Source organism: Tupaia chinensis, unplaced genomic scaffold (genome assembly GCF_000334495.1).
Source record: "Tupaia chinensis unplaced genomic scaffold, TupChi_1.0 Scaffold000317_1, whole genome shotgun sequence".
In the NCBI taxonomy this organism is placed as follows: domain Eukaryota; kingdom Metazoa; phylum Chordata; class Mammalia; order Scandentia; family Tupaiidae; genus Tupaia; species Tupaia belangeri.
The window spans coordinates 3,138,347-3,150,406 of record NW_006159810.1 but is presented as its reverse complement, the minus strand read 5'-3'; the positions used below and the strand labels follow the sequence as shown (position 1 = coordinate 3,150,406).

The 12,060-nt window shown below is 43.3% G+C and overlaps 1 non-coding gene across 1 annotated transcript; it reads right to left on the bottom strand.

Moving 5' to 3' along the window:
* Nucleotides 1-2,995: 2,995 nt before the first annotated feature.
* LOC114008295 (U6 spliceosomal RNA) lies at nucleotides 2,996-3,102 on the bottom strand. Its single transcript, XR_003549855.1, has one exon. It is a non-coding gene; the product is annotated as a U6 spliceosomal RNA (small nuclear RNA).
* Between the last annotated feature and the right edge of the window lie 8,958 nt (nucleotides 3,103-12,060).

The following is a 12,060-nucleotide window of genomic DNA, read 5'->3' as shown; positions in this document are numbered from 1 at the left end:
GTATAACTGCTGGCATGCTTGCTTTCCAGGCTTCCAGAAATCTATGTATTCCTGATTCTACCTGCTTCTTATCCTTTATCATGATTCTCTCTCTCCCTCTCTCTTTTTTTTTTTTTTTTTTTTTTTTGGCTATAGGGCATGTGCGCTTGACAGAGAGACAGAGACAAAGAGACAGAAAGCAAAAAATCACCCCCCAGAGGAGATGACCACACCAGAATCACCTCTCTTCCATTCTCTTCTCAGGATTATGGGCATGCACGAACAAGCACCTGGTGTTTCAAGCTGCCAGGTCTGTGACTCAAACTATGGATGGCCATGCAAGAGTTCAGTGCCCTAACTACCTGTTGGCCTCCTATCAAGCCTCACTTTAAAAAAATAATAACTATATTTATTTAAATTTATTTACTTATTTATTTATTTATTTTCATTTGACCAGAGCAGGGAAGAGAGAGAGAGAAAATGAGAAGGCAAGCCGCCAGGTCCGGGTCTCAAGTGGGAGTCTCATTCCCTTAACCACTATGCTCCCTGCCAGCCCTTCATGCCTCACTGTTAAGTTTCTTCCGTTCTTCTACAAATGAGAGAAATGAGGGAGGGAAGGCAGAACCCCACCAAGCTCCTGATGCCACAATACGCCCCTAGCTTTCAGGCAGCCCTGGGTGGTTTTTTTTCCAAGCCACCAGTACTGGGAATTGAACAGCAGTCAGCCATGTGGGATCTAGTTCTTTAACCACTAGGCTACAGGGTTAGGCCTTTTTTAAGGTTTGTGCTTGGCAAAATGTAGCCAAATTTAGTAACCAATAACCTGAGAGCAATAAATACAACAGAAATTTTACACTCTTAAGAAAGACATTGATTAGAAAGTGAGGTAAAGAGGGCAGACGGTGGTGCAGTGGTGAAACGAGAAGCTCTGTGGGGCAATTCCACACCTCGGGTGCATGTCCACGCATGCCCCAAATCCTGAGAGATGGAAGAGAAGGGATTGTGGTGACCACACCCAACTGGGGGGTGCTTTCTCCTTTTCTCTGTCATTCTGTTTCTCTCTGGTGAGCACATTTGCCCTCTAGCAATAAAAAATATATATATAGGGGCCAGCAAGTGGCATGGTGGTTAAAGGCACTGGACTCCCACATGGCCGACCACGGTTCAAGTCTTGCACCTTCTTTCTCACTACCTCTCTCTCTCTCTGTCTCTCTCTGATCAAACTGGAAAATAATAATGATAATAATAAATAAAAGTTAAAAATATATATATATATAAAATGAGAAATGTTCTCCCAGCCTGTTACATATAAATATACCACATCTTATTTGGCTAATGGCTATTACTAGACATTCAGGTATTACCAGTTTTTTCTTTCCATAAATAATTCTCTCATTCCATTTATTGAATCATTAAATCTTTTTCTTTTCCTTTTTTTTTGTTTTTTTTTTTTTTGACAATTAGAACCAATGCTGCAATACTACAATATAGAGTGGCACTTAAAAGTATGGGCTTGGGCCAGCACGTGGTGTGGTGGTTAAGGTGCTGGATTCTCACGTGGTCAACCACGGTTTGAGTCCTGAACTTCATGGCTTCAAAAATCACAGCAAATAAATAGATTAATAAATAAATGTTCTCAAAAATATATGGGTTCTAAAATCTCACCATTTGGGTTTGCACCCTGGTCCTAGTACTTCAGCAATAAATTAAGTCCTCTTATTTGTGAGAGAGATGGAATTATAACATCGCCTATCATATAACTTAGCATCATACATGGCACACGGCATAAGTAATCAGTAAGTAAGCTTTTTATAACAATTTTTTTTTTTTTTTTGGTGCCATAGGGTGCATACACTAGCTGAAGAGACACAGAGGGGAAAATGGAGAGGGAAAGTGAGAAATCATCCCCAGTGGAGATGGCCATGTTGCAAATCCCTTTTCTCCACTCTCCTCCTGATATGTTGGGCATGCACACACATGTGCCCGATGTGACTGTTTGGTCCATATGTAAGGAGAGGCAAAGCACATGCTTGGAACATAGAAAAGAGTGAAACGGAAGGAAGATGCTGTGTAGAGAAGGAGGCGATAGACTTGGAGAGATGGAAAGAGATCGATTATTCTTTAACCACGTTAGTTCCCGCATGAATTCTGGGCGTTCGCACCATCCGTCCTAGATGTCCATTTTCTGATTCCTGTCCATCTCAATGCTTGGTGTTACTTACTGACCCTCAAGGTCCTTGCAACACCTCTGTGTTCTTACATTTCTTTGTGCATGTGTGGGTGTGTGTGTGTGTGTGTAGAAGAGGGAGCTTAATTTAGTTCAAGTGGGTTTCCATTGCTTGCACTGTAAGAAAACTTGATTCCAACAATCAGTTTACTCGTTGCGGAACTTTAGGCAAGTTATTTAACCTGCTAGCCTCACTCTTCGTACTGAGAAAATGGGCTAATAAGGGAATCTACTTGCCAGGGTTACTGTCAGGATTGCATGAGTTAGGAAAGAAATGTGTTTAACACATGCTCGGCATGTTGTATGTTCCCGATATATTAGATGCTAGTCCTTTTTTAATGAAAGAATTATGTTATTTAACTTTATTTATTTATTTGGACTGTGTGCTGCTTTAATGTCATCTCACCAGCAGACATCGAACCAGGGCCTGCGCCTGGCTACCCGACTGGAGAACTCAGGTTATGGCGGCCAGGGTCCCCGGATGATCCCTCCTGGGGCTCAGCCCTGTTTCCTTCCCCACAGAGGGGCTGCCTGGCAGGCCTGGAGCTAAGGCCACTTAGGGCTGGGTGGCAGCACCCCTCAGAGGGAGGCACCTACTTCTGCCTTCTGTACCTGCTCGCTCCTATGGGTGCCATTGCAGTATGGGGGTCTCTGGGTGGCCTTGCAGGTACACAGGACCACCGTGCAGGTCTCTTGGGCTTTGAACTTGAGTGGAGATAGGCCAGTGCATTGGAAGAAGTGGGAGCCATCACAGAAGGGCTGCTTCTTGCTGTGGCCACACACACCACCAAAAACATGCAATGCTTCACAAATTTGCGTGTCATCCTTGCACAGGGGCCGTGCTAATCTTCTCTGAGTTGTTCCAATTTTAGTATATGTGCTGCCGAAACGAGCACTACTTATTTTTAATTTGACCAGAGAAGAACAGAGTGAGAGAGAGGGAAAGTGAGAAAGCAAGGCACCAGGCCTGGAACTCAAACTGTGGTCGACCATGTGGGAGTCCAGTGTCCTTACCCAGCATGCCTCCTGCTGACCCCAGATGCAATTCCTATTGCTGAGCTTTCACAGTCAGGCTGCCACTAAGCTGAGTACAGGATACTCTGATACCAATAATTAGAGCACCATTCTGACACGACTTGACACACGGATTGTGATACACTCCTGGTCTTATCATATCCCTGAAAATAGAAATCTATACCCCCAAGTGCTGTCCTGAAAGTCTCAATGGCCAGAGAGGCTGGAGTTTGAGCTGGAAACAGTAGAACGGGACTGTTGATGCAGAGAAGTAGTGGAAGAGTCTGGAAGCATCTCCCAAAGGGCCTGCTGCTGGCCCCTTATCTGTTTTGGGGGGTTGATGATCCTGTAAATGTTGTGAGGGTGACTTTTAACAGCAAGGCTTAATGTCTGTCAAGGGCTCAGAGACGTTTCCTATTACTAACAGAACCCAGTTTCGCACTGGAGCACTCTTGCTTAGATTGGTAAGTGTTAAATGCAATTAATGGTAGTGGACATTGGTAAATGAGTAGTTTGTGCTGCTGCTGATACCTATTTGGCTAACAGCTTCCTATCGAGATAACTGACAATGCGCCCATGTGGGACTGTTATCACCAACATCAAGAGTTATAAAAAACGAAGATCCCACAATGAGTCTTGAAAAGACAGTTCTACAAGCACACTTTTCAAAGGTTTAACATTTACCATTTTAAACCTGCATTTCATGTTATAGCTTATATATAAAATATCCTCAAATGGTTTAAAAATATGTTGCTATGACCATTGAAGCTAGCCGTTCTCTGTGGGATTCTACTGAGTTCTCAGATCAAGAGATTAATTCAGAGACAGGTTAAGCTGGGAATCAGTCCCTGGGGCTAGGTGGTGGATGACAATTTTAACCTTTTTTTATTCAAGCATTCAATTTAGTATTAAGCACAGTATAATGGTAACACCACCCTAACAAGTGAACCACTTCCATTTTTCCATGTTCAGTCAATATATCTTTTTTTCTTTATTCAGGAGAGAGGATGTGCACTCACACATGAGAATGAAAGAGATAGAGAGAGGGAGATGACCACCCATTAGGGATCTGGTCACACAGCAATCCCCTTCCTCCAGTTCTCCAGCCAAATGGATCTTGAGTATTTGCACATGGACCTGGTATGTTTTAGGCTGACTGAGCCAGAGATTTGAATCTCCATTGCCATGTGGGATCTGGCTTTCCTTGAGTGACATGTTACCACTGCACCATGGGTAGGACTGACTACAATCTGTATATCTTTTCATGATGATTGACATATTCCTCTAAGTGACAAATCCTCAATCCAAAATGCAAGCTGCCCTAGAGCTATAAGAGATTGCTTACAGAGCATTTAGGAGATACAGTCACATAAGAGGTCTTTAAAAGCTGTTAACTGGAGGACCGGCGGATAGTGTAATGGTTATGTTGCTGGACTCCTATAAAGCTGATTGCGGTTTGAGTCCCAGACCCAGCAGTTTGAAACTCATGCCAGGTGCACGTGCGTGCATGCCCAAAATCCCAACAGGTGAATGGAGGAGAAGGGGTGGTGGTGTGGCCATCCCCTGTAGGGTGATTTCTCACTTTCTGCCTCTCTATTTCTCCAGGAAGCACACACACACACACACACACACACACACACACACACACTGTTCCAAAAATCTCTCTAAAAAGAAAAACAAACTGTTGACTGGGGCCAGCTAGTAGCATAGTAGTTAAGGTGCTAAACTTCCACATGACCAACTGCAGTTTGAGTCCCAGACCAGCTTGAAACTCATGCCAAGCACGTGTACATGCATGCCCAAAATCCTGAGAGGAGAATGAAAGAGAAGGGATTGTGGTGTGGCCATCCCCCCTTGAGGGGCGATTTCTTGTTTTCTGTCTCCTTGTCTCTGGTGAGCACGTGCGCTCTACAACAAAAATCTCTCTCAAAAAAAAAAAAAAAAAGTTGTTGAATTGTATAAGGTAGCAACGTTCAAAAAACATAATCTATGTGTATATCTCATCTCCTGTTCCAGATTATAATCTCTCAGATGGACCAAAGAAGATTGTGGTTTGGTCTCTATTACATTCACTAAGTACCTAGTGTATCTCTTGTGCATAAAAAGACGATTAATAAATAGTTGTTGAAAAAGTAAATTAGGTAGTCAGTAGAGATTGCAAAAGAGCAGCGACAACCAGAGGATTATTTTGAGGAAGACTTTGAAGGAAGAAAAAGAGACTGATCTTTGCTAGCAGATGGTATATCACAGAATACTTGGTAGGCAGGGCTGAATTGATGTTCATGTGTGAATTGTCTGCTGGGTGTTTGCTTTTCAACAATTTAAGTAGTTGATATGTAAATATTTTCTCAAAAATATTTAAAACCATACTGTGTCTGTTATAGAGTCACCAACAAAATTATAACAATTATTTCTAACATTATCTTTAAAATTCAGTTTTTTGAAATGTTGAAAGTTGTTTATTAACTGTCAAGAACTAGGGAACCAGCAGTTAGCGTAATGGCTGTCGCTGGACTTCCACGTAGTCGCCCGTGGGTCGCGCCCCGGACCCGGTGGCTTAGAACTCATGCCGGGGTGCATGCCCAAGATCCCGAGAGGAGAATGGAGGAGAAGGGATTGCGGCGTGGCCATCCCCCCTGGGGGGTGATTTCTCGCTTTCTGTCTCTATGTCTCTCTCTGTCTGTCTGGCGAGCGCACGCGCCCTATAGCGAAAAAACTCTCAAAAAAAAAAAAAGAACTATAAAGTATGAGCACACATTTTTTGATATGTAAAGTAAATGTTTGTGGGAAAACATAAAAATAAATAAATGATTAGAAAAAAAGAAAAAGTAAATTAGGCTAATCAAGATAGATAAATGGCTGCTACGGGCTGGGACCAGGAGGGAAGTCACAGCTGCCTGCTCTCCAGCTTTTCTCTGGCTTGGCTAGCTACCGTCTTGCATGAGAAGGGAGTTGAGTGGTGGGTAGAAGACTTCACTGTGAATCTTAGTGTAAGTCTCTTGCAGTCCCTGTCCCTCTGGTCACGCTGGGCTCTCATTTCTATTCACCTAGAGACCAGAGATGAAGCACTGTGAGGTGTTTGAGAAGCCTTCTCCTTCTGTGGCAGGGGACTGGGAGGCAAGTCAGAGTGAGGGGCCTGTCTCAGAGAGACGCCCTGGGCACTGCCCAGTTAGGGGCCTGAGGCATGAACCAATCTGGAGATATAGCTGGTTAAACATTTACCAGCACACCACTTGAATAGAGGCCTGTGCTGGCACAAAGAACTGTGTGCTAGAGACTTCACGACAAAAAGCAAATGGACAAAACCACCAACTTCTCCATGGCTGCAGCACAGTGCCCCAAATGGCCAGAGAGGAAGAAATGTGTCCATGCTCCCAGAATAGAACCAAACGTTCTTCCACAGTGGAAGCCATCAAGGACCCATATTGTCCCAGAATCCTGCAATCTTCTGTCACTGAACCACCGGCCTGAGCATGTCACTGACCTTCTGTCCTCATGACATTATTTAAAAGCCAAGATGGAAAGACTTTTGTTTGGCAAGTTAAACAAGTTTATTTTGTTGTGAAATCTTGGGTGGTAAGAAAATGAGTTCCTCGGGCTGGCCGGTGGCATGGTGGTTAAGGGCGCTGGACTCCCATATGGCTGACCAGGGTTCGATTTCCCAGACCTGGTGGCTTCCTTTCTCACTTTCTCTCTCTCTGTCTCTCTCTGTTCAAATTAAAATAAGTAAATAAATAAAGTGAAATAAAATATTTTTTAGAAAGGAAAGAAAATGAGTTTCTGTAAGAGCTAGGATTCTTCTATTTACTTACTGAAAAAGGAGAAATATTTTTCCTTTTTTTTTGGCGAGAAATGCTGTTCTAGACTAGCAGGTACATATTCTACTTTCTGTAGGGCTTCTAATCATGTTATCCTTGATCTGGACACATTAGACTCTGGTTGGGGGTGGGGGGAGACACATCCACGCATATAATTAGACAGGATCCATCACTCTTAATTCTAAAAAGTAAATAAATAAATTTACAAGTAGTAGCTTAGTAATAGTATAGCTGATGGGGTGAACTAAAGCCAAAAATGTTTGTTGTGTCCATTACTTGGTGCTTTTGTGTTGTTTTTTACTTTTAGAATTATTACTTTAATTTTTATTTATTTATTTATTATTTTTTTAAAATTTGCTATAGGGCACATGTGCTTGCAAGAGAGGGCAGCAAGGGGGAAGGAAGTGAGAAAGCGAGCCATCAGGTCTGGGACTCTAACTGTGGTCAGCCATAGGGGAGGAGTCCAGTGTCTTAACCACCACACCACTTGCTGGCCCCTGGTGCTTTTGTTTTAAATAACAATTTTATACTTCTAAAGGGCCATTTTGGCCTGGCTGCATCAAAATGCTTGTGTGAAAATGTCCTGCATCATACCTGTGTCCTATCTGGGCTTCTAAACACAGTCTATCCTCACCGCTTCACCCCTTTGCTCCTTATGACTTCAGCCTGAAGGACATAGGAGCATTTGCCTGTGGCAGAAGTCAGAAGGGATCAATTCTCAACCAATCAGGGCAATATGTATTTACAAGCAGTAGGGGCAAATTAAAGCCTTTGCAAATTCTTTTTCTTCTTCATATCTTTTAGCTACAATGTTTAAAATCCTAGGCTTTCAACTCAACTATGGATGAGTGACAATACCCATTTGCCAGCTGGTCATTGTATGACTACTGTAGCATGGAAATGGGAACTAGAGAGCAGTTACATATTTTGCGGTAAAAATCCCTCATATGCCTGACATGTTGTGGTTTCCTTCTGCAAAACGGGTGGGATGTGGAATAAGGAAGCAAGAAGAAATGAAGAAGTTAGGAGATTCAGTCTTCCGATGAACAAACATTTGTTGGGTCCTATTTTATTCCAGGCATGATTCTATGAACTGTTAACAGAAGCAAAACAAAGATCTCTGCACTTGGAGTTGTAGCAGGATAGAGGTGACTAGTTTCCTCAAGGAGACAGGGAGACACAAAGGTTCACATTTGAGTCTATTGTCCGATGCTTCTTGTCACCTTTGGGACCTGCCATAGATATTAACTGCATATATTCACCTACGAGAATTCTTTTTTTTAAAATTTATTTAATTTTTATTCATTCATTCATTCATTCATTCATTCATTTTCATTTGATCAGAGAGAGACAGACTCAGAGAGAAGGAGAGAAAGTGAGAAAGCAAGCCACAAGGTCCAGGACTTGAACCTTGTTCAGGCATGTGGGAGTGTCTAACCCCTTAACCACCATGCCACCTGCTGGTACCCACCTATGAGAATTCTTGTAGTAATTGTGATGGTGCTTGCTCTTTCTTTCTTTCTTTCTTTCTTTCTTTCTTTCTTTCTTTCTTTCTTTCCTCCCCCCCTTCCTTCCTTCCTTCCTTCCTTCCTTCCTTCCTTCCTTCCTTCCTTCTTTCTGTCTTTCTTTTTTTTTTTTTAAGAGGCTTTTGCATTAGGGTCCGTGTGCTCACCAGAGAGAGAAAGACAGAGCCAGTAAGAGGGAAAGTGAGAAATCACCCCTGGGGAGAGAGAGACATAGAGATAGAAATCGAGAAATCACCTCCCGGGGGGGGGGATGGCCACGCCGAAATCCCTTCTCCTCCATTCTCCTCTCGGGATCTTGGGCACACACGCACACGCACCCGGCCTGAGTTTTAAGCCACTGGGTCCGGGACGTGAACTACGGTCAACTACGTGGGAGTCCAGTGACATAGCCATTACGCTAACTGCTGGTCCCATGCCAGGTGTGATTTTGAAGCCACCGGGTCTGGGACTTGAACCATGGTCAGCCATGTGGGAATCTAGTGATGTAACCGCTATGTCATCTGCTGGTCCCATGATGGTGCTATTCTTGATGCCACTACTGAGCCAATATTCATCACATACAAAGTATGTAGAAATCCAAAACTTAAGTTAGAGGTAGGAAGTGGATTATATAAATGTATTGTCTTAGACTCATATTTTTGTGGTACTTTGGATTCTTCCTAGGCTTTGCTATAGAAAAGACAGTTAAGTGGTATCAGCTATAGAAAGACTAAACTCAGGGCCGGCAGGTGGCGTGGTGGATAAAGGCACTAGATTCCCACATGGCCGACTGCGGTCCAAGTCCTAGACCTGGCGGCTCCGTTTTTCCCCTTTCCCTCTGTCTTTCTCTGGTCAAATTGGAAAATGATAATAACAACAAATGAAATAAAATAAATACATAATTCTAAAAAAAAAAATTAAACTCTTATATGAAAGGTCAAGACACCAAAGTACACATCCCAGAGAAGTACGATTTGGTTTGAAGACGATAATAGACTTTTTTTTTTTTTAATTTTTGCAAGAGAGTGCATGTGCTTTCCAGAGAGAGAGACAAAGAAACAGAGAGGAGAGGAGAGGAAAAAGCACTCCCTCATGGGAAATGGTAACATCACAATCCCTTTTCCTCCATCTCTTTCTCCTGTCAGGATTTTGGGCACACTACCCAAGCCACCAGGTCTAGGACTCAAAGTGTATAGTTGGCCAGTGGGGATCCAGCTGCCTTATTCACCAGGCCACAGAGCTGGCTTGTAATAGACATTATTTTTAAATAATTCTTTTTAAAAATTATTTTATTTAATTTTATTTATTATTTATTCATTTGTTCATTTCAATTTGACCAGAGAGGGACAGAGAGAGAGAGAGAGAGAGAGAGAGAGAGAGAGAGAGAGCGTTTTTTAGGGCTTAAACCCCAGGGGGCCATGTGGGAATCCAGCCCCTTTAACCCCCATGCCCCCTGCCGGCCCCGGTAATAGACTTTTTTTTTTTTGGAGAGATTTTTTTTCGCTATAGGGCGCGTGCACTCGCCAGACAGACAGAGAGAGACATAGAGACGGAAAGCGAGAAATCACCCCCCAGGGGGGATGGTCACGCCGCAATCCCTTCTCCTTCATTCTCCTCTCGGGATCTTGGGCACGCACGCACACGCACCCGGCGTGAGTTTTAAGCCACCGGGTCCGGTACGCGAACCGCGGTCGACTACGTGGGAATCCAGCGACATAGCCATTACGCTAACTGCTGGTTCCCATAGACATTTTTAAGCTACCTGTTTGGTGACCGTTTCCCTGTTCTCCCCTGTTGAGATCATTCTAATTTTATTAGGATAGTGATGACTCAGTCTGATATAGGTATGAGCTTTCCCAGCCAAATGGGGGACCATGTGACATTGTTTTGGCCAATAAGATGAGACGATGACGGATTAGGCTGGCATCATCTTTGGATTCTTCTTTCCCTCTGTAGCCTTTAATAGAATGTGATTCCTGAAACCACAACAGCCATCTTGGTTTTTGAAAGAGTGAGATGCCAGAGAAGTGTCATCTCTGTCCTCATTGTGACATGCATGTGATAGTTTATGCCTATAATTTATGCCTACAGTTGCTACCTAGAACTTCTCATATGTGAGAAAAAACAAACTGCGATTTGTTGAAGCTGTTGTAGCCTGGTTTTCTGTTGCTTGCAGTTAACTGATATGAGACTGCAGTAACAGTAGCGTCAGCTCTGATGATCAGACAGTTTCACAAGTAGTGATTTTAACTAGACTTGACTTTCCAGAGTCAAGAACTCTCTGGCTTCTGACATCTGAATCCCATTTTTATCTGTTTGTTTTGTGATCTTTCATACGGCAGCTTTTCTTCAAGTATTCTCAGTTGGCCATTGATTTTTAAGACTGACTCATAAAAGAACCTGGGTGTATGGCAAAATGCGTTGCCTTAGGGGCTTCTGTGTAGGAATGATTGGGTGGTGAGACAGTCTTTTTGTTGGCAGACTCTTTAATGTCAGAGTTTGGAGATCTTTCCCCTGGAATGTCTAATTTTTCCAAATGAGAATTTCTGATGGGGTATATATAGGGATAGGGATACACTTTCTGGGAGCAGGAACGGGACGTGCCTGAAACTTCCATAGTTTGGTGTCTGGGCTCTTACATATCACATCAGTTTTCGACTCTATCACACCTATGTCCAGTCTTTGACTCTATGACTCTCTGTCCTTGCCCTGCATGTAGCTTAGTCTCTAAGTCCAGAGACTCTTGGGTTAGTTTTTGTTTGTTTGCTATAGGGCATATGCTCTTGCTGTGGCAGGGAGAAAGAGAAATCACCCCCCAGGGGGAATGGCCATGTTGCAATCCCTTCTCCTCCATTCTCCTCCTGGGACTTTGGGCATGCAACACACACACACACACCCGGCATGATTTTCAAGCCACTGCGTTTAGGACTCAACTGCACTGTTGGCTGTGTGGGATCCAGCCACCCTAACTTCCATGCCATCTACTGGCTCTCTTGGTTAATTTATTCAGAATATGAGCTTCCATTCTCCTGTGGAGCAGAGAGAGGAATATTTGTCTGGCTGAGATGAGGGTACATGGAACTGGAGGTTCAGTGAGTACACAGAACCCAGCAACCTCACTAATTTAGAACCACACCTTCACATCCACGCCACCTCTTGGGGTACTCTCTGCCTCCACACACAACTCCCAGTTTCTGGTTCATTACTCATTGAAATCCCCCTTTTAGATTTCAGCTTCCTGTTCTATTAAGTCACTTATTAGTTCATGTACTTTCCATCTTCCACAAGTTTGGTGAAGTCTCTGTTCCTGTTTCCTCTCCAACTTCTAGTTGGGAGGTAATACCTTGTACTATATATTCCTCTGCTGTTATTTTACTGGTATTTGGGAGAAGGCTCAGGAGTGTGACCATTCTACCATGTTTTCCTTCCTTTTTCTAGTTAACTCAGTTTTTTTTTTGAGAAGTTTTTACTATAGGGCGTGTGCGCTTGCCAGACAGAGAGAGGCAGAGGGACCGCG